Source organism: Bidens hawaiensis, unplaced genomic scaffold (assembly GCF_021521415.1).
Source record: "Bidens hawaiensis isolate Kalapana, Puna unplaced genomic scaffold, B.hawaiensis_p1.1 tig00017568_1, whole genome shotgun sequence".
NCBI lineage: Eukaryota > Viridiplantae > Streptophyta > Magnoliopsida > Asterales > Asteraceae > Bidens > Bidens hawaiensis.
This window is the reverse complement of record NW_027492656.1, coordinates 270424-280742: the sequence shown is the minus strand read 5'-3', so window position 1 is coordinate 280742 and position 10319 is coordinate 270424. Positions and strand designations below refer to the sequence as shown.

General features: G+C 34.1%; 1 long non-coding RNA gene across 1 annotated transcript; it reads left to right on the top strand.

Annotated features, from left to right (window-relative positions):
• The first annotated feature begins 3274 nt into the window (after positions 1–3274).
• LOC143554223 (uncharacterized) lies at positions 3275–4998 on the top strand. Its single transcript, XR_013138967.1, has 3 exons — positions 3275–3556; positions 3631–3693; positions 4517–4998. It is a non-coding gene; the product is annotated as an uncharacterized LOC143554223 (long non-coding RNA).
• Positions 4999–10319: the final 5321 nt, after the last annotated feature.

Here is a 10319-nt window from a genome sequence, read left to right as displayed (position 1 = left end):
TACAATTGTTTTTTCAATGATAGGCAGTCAATGGTAGCAGGTAGGCGTAATTACCGACCGCTGATATATGATATTAGCTTTTAAGTGGTTAACGATAGCCAATGAAATATGATTTACTAATAATTTGGAGTAAATTGATTGTTATAAAGTATAAACTACTTAAATGTTGTATATATATGATAGATGATGTTCATTATAGAACAGCGAGTTTATGCGAGAATCAAAAAGCAAACTGAATCGTTTAATCTTTTTATTAGTGATTTTTATTTTTTCAAAGTTTTTTACTTCGTACATGCATATGTGTATGTTATATATATTTTCAGTCGTTAAACTGATTTGTTTCATTTCACAATTTTTTGCAAGTCGGTTTAGTGATTTTTTTGATGTATGTAACATATGTGTTTGCATCTAAGACGTATAAATTCAGATGAAAAATACAAATTATTAATGAAAAATTAAACAATTAAGATTTTCTTTTTGTTCTTGCAATAACTTAGTGGTCTATAGTAAACCTCTTATATTTATATATATATGTGCATTAAGTAGTTTAAATTATTCATTAACATAATGATAAGGGACTTATGGCAGCGGTTAGGCGTAGCTACGGGCCGTTGATCTATGGTAATAGCTTTTAAGTAGTTAATGATAAGATCATGTGAATTATCGTAGGGTACTTACGGTAGAAGCTTTTAAGTGGTAACAGTTTTTAAGTGATTATTGATAGACGTAATTACCGACTAGCAATCTATGGTAATAGCTTTTGTTTGCTGGATTATTGTCCCTGATATCAGAATAGTGAAAACTATAGGTTAATGGTCATACTTCCTTTTGTTCAATCATCCATCATTGGAAAAACCAATAAGATAACAGAATAGTACTTATTAGCTACTGATTTTGTATCTATAGTGAAAGCATCACTAAGATCTAGAATTTGTTTTCCAAGTTTAATTTCACATCTTGATTGCCTTGTGATATTTTGCATAATTTATTGTATTGATACGATACTAATCCAGTTTCATTGGTTTCATTTTTGGTGTGTGACAAATCGGAGATGGAGGTGCTAATCATCATAACGGATGCTCTGAGTCATACTACTGTGGATGCATGTGCTGCTGCATGCTAAGGTTTGAAACATATCCCCCTCGGTTAGGGTTTGTTGTTTTGAAAATAATTAGTTTACTATGGATAGTGTTTTTAAGAATTTATTGATTTTGGTAAAAACCCTACCCTAAACTCCAACGGTCATTAAGTCCGGCTTTCTGACTATGCAATTAGATCCATTCTCCGATGCGATTTAATTCTATTCTATTCTCGTAAACTCAAATGATTCTCCACCACAACCCAGCAATTGAACTCTGATTTCTCAAACGATTCCATTCCATTTGTTCTTCGATTAAACTATGCGATTACTCGGTTTACGTTCGTCTAAACTCTGCGATTACGCACGGATTTTTATTCGATAAAATCCACAACTCAGTAGATATTCAACGGTTCTCGTAAATAAGGCCTACCTGCGATTTGATCGGTTCTCACTCTGTTGTTGATATTACTTACTTACGGTTACTACAATTCTATTTAGTGTTTTTAGTTTAAGCTAGTTGGTACTTTCTAGGGTTACAGTTATAGCTTTAAAGAGTTGGTACTGAGTTCTAAGGATTTAAAATCGTAAATTCTGTTCTGACATTACTTTCTAGGGTTACACTTGTTTGTTCATTTATAGGTGACTTATGGTAGCAGGTAGGCGTAATTACCGACCGCTTATCTATGATATTAGCTTTTAAGTGGTTAATGATAGCCGATGAAATATGCTTTAGTATTAATGTGGAGTAAATTGAATGTTATAAGCTACTTATATGTTGTATATATATGATGGATGATGTTCATTATAGAACAACGAGTTTATGCGAGAATCAAAAAGCAAACTGAATCGTTTAATTTTTTTATTAGTGATTTATATTTTTTCAAAGTTTTTTACTTCGTACATGCATATGTGTATGTTATATATATTTCCAATCGTTAAACTGATTTGTTTCATTTCACAATTTTTTGCAAGTCGGTTTAGTGATTTTTTTGATGTATGTAACATATGTGTTTGCATCTAAGACGTATAAATTCAGATGAAAAATATAAATTATTAATCAAAAATTAAACAATTAAGATTTTCTTTTTGTTCTCGCAATAACTTAGTGGTCTATAGTAAACTTCTTATATTTATATATATATATATATATATGTGTGTGTGTGTGCATTAAGTAGTTTAATTTATTCATTAAAATAATGATAAGGGACTTATGGTAGCGGTTAGGCGTAGCTACGGACCGGTGATCTATGGTAATAGCTTTTAAGTAGTTAATGATAGACGATACGGTAAGAGTAAATATAATAACGTGGAGTAAATAATGATTGATGTTATGGTGATAAACTCATGTGAATTATCGTAGGGTACTTACGGTAGAAGCTTTTAAGTCGTAATAGTTTTTAACTGATTATTATTAGACGTAATTACCGACTAGCGATCTATTGTGATAGCTTTTAACTGCTGGATTATTGTCCCTGATATCAGAATAGTGAAAACTATAGGTTAATGGTCATACCTCTTTTTGTTCAATCATCCATCATTGAAAAAACCAATAAGATAACAGAATAGTGCTTATTAGTTACCGATTTTGTATATAGAATTTATTTTCCAAGATTAGTTTCATATCTTGATTGCCTTGTGATATTCTGCTTAAAACTATACGCTTGAAAGTTGTGTTTTGCATGTTGGTCAATCACTTGAAAATTGAAGATTTTAAGTATGCAAATGGTGAGGTTCATTATAGCACAATTAGTTTATGCGAGAACGAAAAAGCAAACTAGATCGTTTTGTTTTTTAATTAGTGATTTATATTTTTTCAAAATTTTTTACTTCATACATGCACATGAGTATGTTATATGTATATATGTAATCATTAAACTGATTTGTTTCATTTAACAATTTTTTGCAAGTTTGCTTGGTGATTCTTTTATGTATATAACATATGTGCGTGCATCTAAGATTTATGAATTCCAAAAAAATATGAAACATTAATAGAAAATTAAACAATTTATATTCTTTTGTTCTCGCCATAGATTAGATTTCTATAGTAGCCTCTTATTACATATACACACGTTAACATCCATTGTTATATTTTAATTATTTTTTTCATTCTTATTATTATAATTTTTATACACAGTTTAGTAAAATATATATTTAAGCAAGAGCCTACTATGAAATTACATTTGTGTACATTTTAACATAAAACTAAACTATTTCAAGTTTGAAAAAACAATATAAAACATGTTAGTTTGAGAAAAAAGTATAGTAGTTTACCTGCTAAGATTGAATAACTTATTAGCATAATTTATTGTATTGATACGATACTATTCCAGCTTCTTTGGTTTCATTTTTGGGGTGTGACTGTGTGACACGTCGGAGATGGAGGTGCTAACATCATAAATGATGCTCTGAGTCTTACTACTGTGGATGTATGTGCTGCTGCATGTATATGAATGAAATATCTTCCGCTCGGTTAAGGTTTGTCATTTTAACATAATCAGCTTACTGTGGATATTTTTTCTAAGAGTTTATTGACTTTTTCAGCATTTCAGTGCAGGTCATTTTATGACAGAAGATGTTATTATGCCGCTGATTCAGCTTCAGCCTCTGTTCAGGTATGACTTTAGTTTGAGTTTATTTGTATGAGGGGCTTGACGGGAAATAACTCGAGTTATCTTGAATGTTCTTTGACCTTAACAAACTTATTAAATAAACCAACCCATATCCCAAATGCCCTTGTACTTCCACTGTGACCTGTACAAATGATTACAAAAACCACCCACGCAGAATTTGTATCAGTTGCCCAAAACTGCCACAAATTGCAAAAACCTTTTCAGATTGCTTCTGCAAATTGTAATCACGTTTTAGTATGTCAAATTATCCTTCAACAATAAGAACGGAAATCTGTATCTTGGAATTCAATTTCCAAGATCAACTTCATTTGGTGCCTACTTTATAGGCCCAACTGCCATCTATTAACCAGGTGCTAGTTTTCCCGATAACTGTATAACCCACTTCATTCCCTTAGCATACTCATAATAAGTGCATAGGATCAGTGCATCACCAAAGTCAACACCCACCAACTAGAAGTTTTGACCCAATAAAAGTCTAATTTGAGAAACTTTCAAACTGACCCAATTCTTTCCCATGCCCAGATTTTCCAAAAAAGACCATATTACCCTTTTAGTCAAAATTTTTTAGATTAAATCTGAATTTTCTGGAATGTATCGCATACATCAAATTATGACTAATGGTAGTTTGGGTTTTTACTAAACTCGTTTCAACCCAATGAAATCATGAATAAACTTGACAAACAAATCATAAACTTTAGGAAACCTCCAATAAATGATATGGCTTTCTTGGGCTGCTTGCACTACCTTTATATGTGATTTTAATAATCTTTATATTTGTAATCATATTGGTTTTCCATTCTTGCAGGTTCGCGGTAATGCATTACTGCTCTATGTGAAACCCCTTCTGGCGACACCAATCAAACAGAACCACTCTGTTCATCATCTCTGATTCGTCCAATCAGGTAACTAAATCGAACTTCCTGTTAGTATGATTTTGTCCATGTGAGAGTACCAATAAATGACACACTAGATAGATCGAATCTGGTTCGGTTTGTTCTCAAACCGCTTATAAACTGGCAGTTCAGTTTAATTTTAACCGGTTTCAATATGCACCCATCACCAAGAACCAAATTGCTTTTAGGCGATCTGCAAAACTTTTATTTATCTGTTTCTTTATTTTTTTAAAATGTTTAATACCTACCACAAATTCATACTGTTACAATAGTGCTCTAGATCAATAAATCTAGATGATGAAGATGAAGGAAAGGTACACTTTTTCTCAAAGTTTCAACTTGATAATGGACTTTATCGGCACACCATCCCCTAAAGTGTACACCAGCTTGCCCATCAGATGTGTTGTATGATGTCGTATAGGCCATAAGATAGGGCGAAAAAGGTCACACAGCGGCCCGTATGGATTTTGTCAGTGGTTAAATCAGTCATTTTTTTTGTAAGTCAAAAGATCATATGGCTCGTATGATTTGGCTAATTGGCCACCGTACGAACCGTATGACCTGTTTTACCCTATCATAGGCCTGTAGGATTTCGTAAGGGCAATATGATAAGACAAAAAAGGTCATCAATTGTCATATTAGTCAATTTCAGTCAAAAAAAATCATGCAGGCTATATGTTTGGCCCTCATACGAACAGTATGACCTTTTTCGCCCTATCAAACGGTCTGCATGATTATCAAAACGACCCATTTGACCACTTTTTGCCCTACCATACGGCTCCGTATGGCCGTAGTGTCCGTATGGCACCTCAGTGATGTCTATATAGCACATCATTGTTGTGTGTATAGTAGCACCCATGGTATAATTGTCTAAAATCTGACACTTTTTTAATCTTTTTTCTCAAAATTTGACCTTTATTTGTTGCAATGTATAAAATCTTACAAATTTAGAATCATTTTTGCCGATTATGATTGTCACAACAGTGGATTTATCGCGAATAATACAAAACTTAACTAGTAAAGATGAACAGATTAAGCATTCAGTTACTTTTTTGATCTAATCGGTTCGGTTACTGGAGCAGTTTTGATGCTATTACTCTAAAGTACAGACAACCCATTGATGCATTCACATCACCAAATAACATCAAGATTATGGCAGCCACTTTTGCATAGACTGGCAGCTCCAAAAGGTAAGTTTTTTGTTAAAAGATATCAATTTTCTTCAATTTTCTAACTTATTTTTACTAGGTAGTGATGGCTTTATCTCTAAGAATTGCTTGTTTTGGTAGTTTTACAGAATTCCACAATTACCTAACGAGGTTTTGGGTTGAAATTCTGGATAAAACCTAGACTGGCAGCTCCGTCGCGCAAAGGAAGCCGGCTGTTTCTCTTTCGGCCGTGATCGGCCAGAAGCAGTTTCGGGTGTTTGCCTCGTGTGATGTTTTTCGTTACTGGATTTGAAAACCGAGTTGTCCCATGGTGTTTCAGTTTAGTGCAGTTTCTACAAACCCGAAAGGTACAAGTTTCTTACTTTTCTATGGTTGTGTATTTAAGTTTTATTGTATTCGCATCTGGACTACTGAAGGTCAAGAATGGTTCGTACACAAAAGATTTATGAAATAGTTAATTTATAAACTTGTGTACGAATTCCGACAGTAGTTTTGGAGCCACTTCTGCGAATCTTTAAAACTTTTAACGGTTAAAACCGATTAAAGCAATTTATATTTACTTTGTGGCAAAAGATTGCTACCTTTATGTTTTCTTATTTTTGAATTATTGTGTTGGTTGCAAATCAAGCCCCTAGACCTGTGGTTGTGTTTGTTTATATGGTTTTGCATTTTTTGGTTTGTTTTATGGATGTATTTTTAGTTGTTTTAAAATCCTTGTAATAGCTAGGTTAGTTTTCAATTTATAATAATTGTAATTTAATAAAGCCAAGCCAAGAACAAGATTTAAGATGGAAAAGTGAAGATCAAGAACCAGAGGAACAAAGATGTCACGGAGAAGGTGATGGGTATCTTGAAGCAAGTGCGAGCGGATACAAGAATGTAATTTTTAAAATTGTCCCCTTGACCCGTTTGATGTTGCTAATTGGCTCTAGCAATATCAAACATCATATGGCTTGATTTGCAACTTGTGGTTGTTTAGACTTAGGGGTTAAAATATACAAGTATAGTAAATCGATCAAGATAATTTAAAATGGTTTTAAGAACTAAACAACAAAAATTAAATTGCGAGGTATTGAAATTTTATTTACCTCGAGTAAGATTTTATTTAACTATTAAAAGTTAAAACAAGAGTTTATGAAAGAATAAATTAATGTTCGTGATAAAATCACACTTGTTAAATTTAGCGTTTAAAATAAAGCATCCTAAGATAGACATTATGACTTTGCTTAAACCGGTAAAACACTAAACAAAATGATATGTATATGCCATTATGCCGTCGTAGTGTTAGGACATTTGAATTGATACAAAACGAACCCTTAGGTATGTGTGCTTCATCCTTCCATCTAGAGCTTATAATTTTCTAAACAAAGCGAGAATGTGAAACCCGAGAGTCGAGTGCGCATGTCTAGGAAGTTTGACCAAATCTCGTAATGATAGACCAATTATATTTAACCAACTTTCAATGCACCATCAAATGCCTTAAGCATTCTGAATATGAGTTGCATAATTGACAGCTCTCCGACAAGCTAGCTTGGTTGCTATACAATCTAAAAGTAATTTCCAAATTAAACACTTTACCTTTATCGTTACCCAGTTTAACCAAAAACTGAAGTCGACCTCCTGATCCTTTGAATTATTTGTTTCCCATCTCACCGTTTTTAACAACCTCATCATTAAAACTAAATTCATACAGCCATCCAACTCTAAACTTTGCTATACCTAAATGGGGATTTTTTTTTCCACCTCTAAAGTCAAGTCATTTCATCATTTACTTTCAAATAACACTAAACTTCCATATTTCTTGCTCTCCAAATGTTAATAGCAACATTACCTAGAGTTCAATGGTTGTGAGTAACCAATGTTACTAGCCAAACCAAAGTTTTATCTCCTAACACCATTTGTACCTTAGCATGTTCATAACTTACATCCCGGTCTCTTTTTTGCCGTGTCGTTTTCCAACGGGCCGATATGTTTCAAGGTCAACTTCATGATTTCTTTACTGGAATTCTCTCCCACGTGTGCAAACCCGTGTGAACTGCAACAATTACCTTGTTCCCAGACCTATAAAACATTGAACCACTTATACCATGAACTCTTTCGCCTTGACTAGACACATGAAGGTTAACAAAACTTTCAAGCCACCCTCGTATTCAATCACCATCTGCTTCTATTCTGAGTTTTCTATTACACCCTTCAAGTGTTTTTAGGATGCATAGGTCATTCACTTCTCCAATCCAAGAGACCTTCTTCCATAATTGAAAAGCAATACGCTCCTTTGCTGGAAGAGAAATAGTATGCCCACAATAGCAACATTGTTCTCCGATGTTTTATATTTTAGATTAGATGGTTTTTCATTCTGATTTCAGACCACCTTTCTGTAGGAGGTATAAACTAGTTGGTTTTCCATTCTCATTTCAGCCCACCTTCTTGTTGGAAGTATAAACTCCCCTCCACTAGTTGGCCTGCCTCTTAAGTAATCTTAGTTGTTGGTTTGTCGTACTCTACTGAACCCTACTCTTTCCAAGTCTCGCCACATTTACCGTCACTCTCACCTTATCAATTCTAAGCGAACTTAAGCTCTCAACACTCAAGCCTTATCAATAACAAAACTTTTATATTGTACCAGATTATCCATAAAGGTCTTCTACCCAAATCCTAAATTCTAGCAAAAATGAAAGAACAAAAGAACTTCTAAACACCATTAATAGGCCTTACCACACAATGCATGATCTGATCATTTTGACTAATAACTTCCACATCAGTCATCTTAGTATCCCACCCAATGAAGAACCTAACCCAACAGTTACTACAACTAGCATTAAGCATCCAACTCCAATTCCTAGCAACTTTCATACCAACACGACTAAGTTTAGTGACAACAACACATGTTTCAAGTAGACCACAAACTTTGACGCTATAATCTATAGTCATCCTAATGACTTGACTCACATTGAGCCCCATAACATTCCAAGACATCTGTTGGAAACAATCTTATATAGTAGTACCACATGAAGCTTGTGCAACTTTCAACGCATTTACCACATCGGCCTCTATATTCATATCAGTAGTATTAGTTTCATACTCAACATCATCGGTTTCCATACACTCAGCTTGTCTCCTAAGATCCCATTGCTGAAAAAATAATTTTGATTTTCCTACACTCCAACCCCTCGATGTCTTAACTGAAGGGCTGGATCTGAGCACAACATGCTTCATAACTTCATTGAATTATGCATTAGAAACCTTAAGTAACCTTTGGTATAATCGGTTTTAGTATTATAAAGCAAATCCACCCTAGCAATAAAGCAACATCAGTACCAAGGACATCAAACCTGTTTTTGAAAATCATCTCATCTAAACAAACATCCATAGAAGAGACACAAGAAATCACATTTTCCTTATTCACATTATCAATCATAAACTTAGAAGTCTGGCTTATTCTCATTCTTAAAATCACAATATCTTAACATTCCCCTTTAAGAGGCAGCCCATTTACACCATTACCCTTATCACCTTTGGCAGAAGCTTTATCCTCTAAATCAACTTTATCATACGGCTTAGAGATAATACTAGCTACACCAATATCAACCTTTTTACATGCATTAATGCAATAACTGGAAGCACTTTTCTTTTGATAAAAAACCCCACTTTAATACATGTTACCACCAAAAGTACTCCTACACCTGACCCTATTATTCCTATTTTGAAACTGACCGACCCCCCCCCCCACCCCGGTCACTCTCTTTCTTCTAATTCAATTTGCACTCTCATTACCCACCCCAACATTCCTAACAAGGCCAATTATTCTTCCTTATGGTAACAAACCCATCATCATCAGCCAAAATAACTGAATTCTTCACATTTTCAATAACGACAACATCATCAAGCTTCTTAGCTATCCCTAATCTACTTTTTAAATAAAAGTTGACACACAAGAATTAAAATCATGTCCAAATACTTGACAGTGTGAACGACTCAAATTCTTTCAAAGTTATTGGATCCTTATCCGCGTTCGAGAATCCCCTCCCTTCTTCCACTCCCTCCCGAAGAGTAACTAGGACCAAAGGTTTTAACTAATATTCAACTGAAACCAACACCACTTCCCCAACTTCCTCACAACCAAAAGGATATGTCTTAACTTTCTCTGGAAGTTTACACTAAGCATTATTTCCAACATCCTCCTTAAGCATATCGCCTGAGTTTACGAACATTTGCATCAATAGAAGACACGTTATTCACCCTCGTCTTCTTTCCAGCCCTATAATCAATATTAGTGCTAGTGCTAAATACAACCTTGTTGTTGATATCCACATCATACAGAGCTATAAATAGTCAATATTCAACTGAAACCAACACCACTTCCCCAACTTCCTCAACCAAAAGAATATTCAGTCTTAACTTTCCCTGGAAGTTTGCACTAAGCATTATTTCCAACATCCTTTTTAAGCATATCGCCTGAGTTTTACGAACACTTGCATCAATAGAAGACACGTTATCCACCCTCGTCTTCTTTCCAGCCCTATAATCAATATTAGTGCTAATGCTA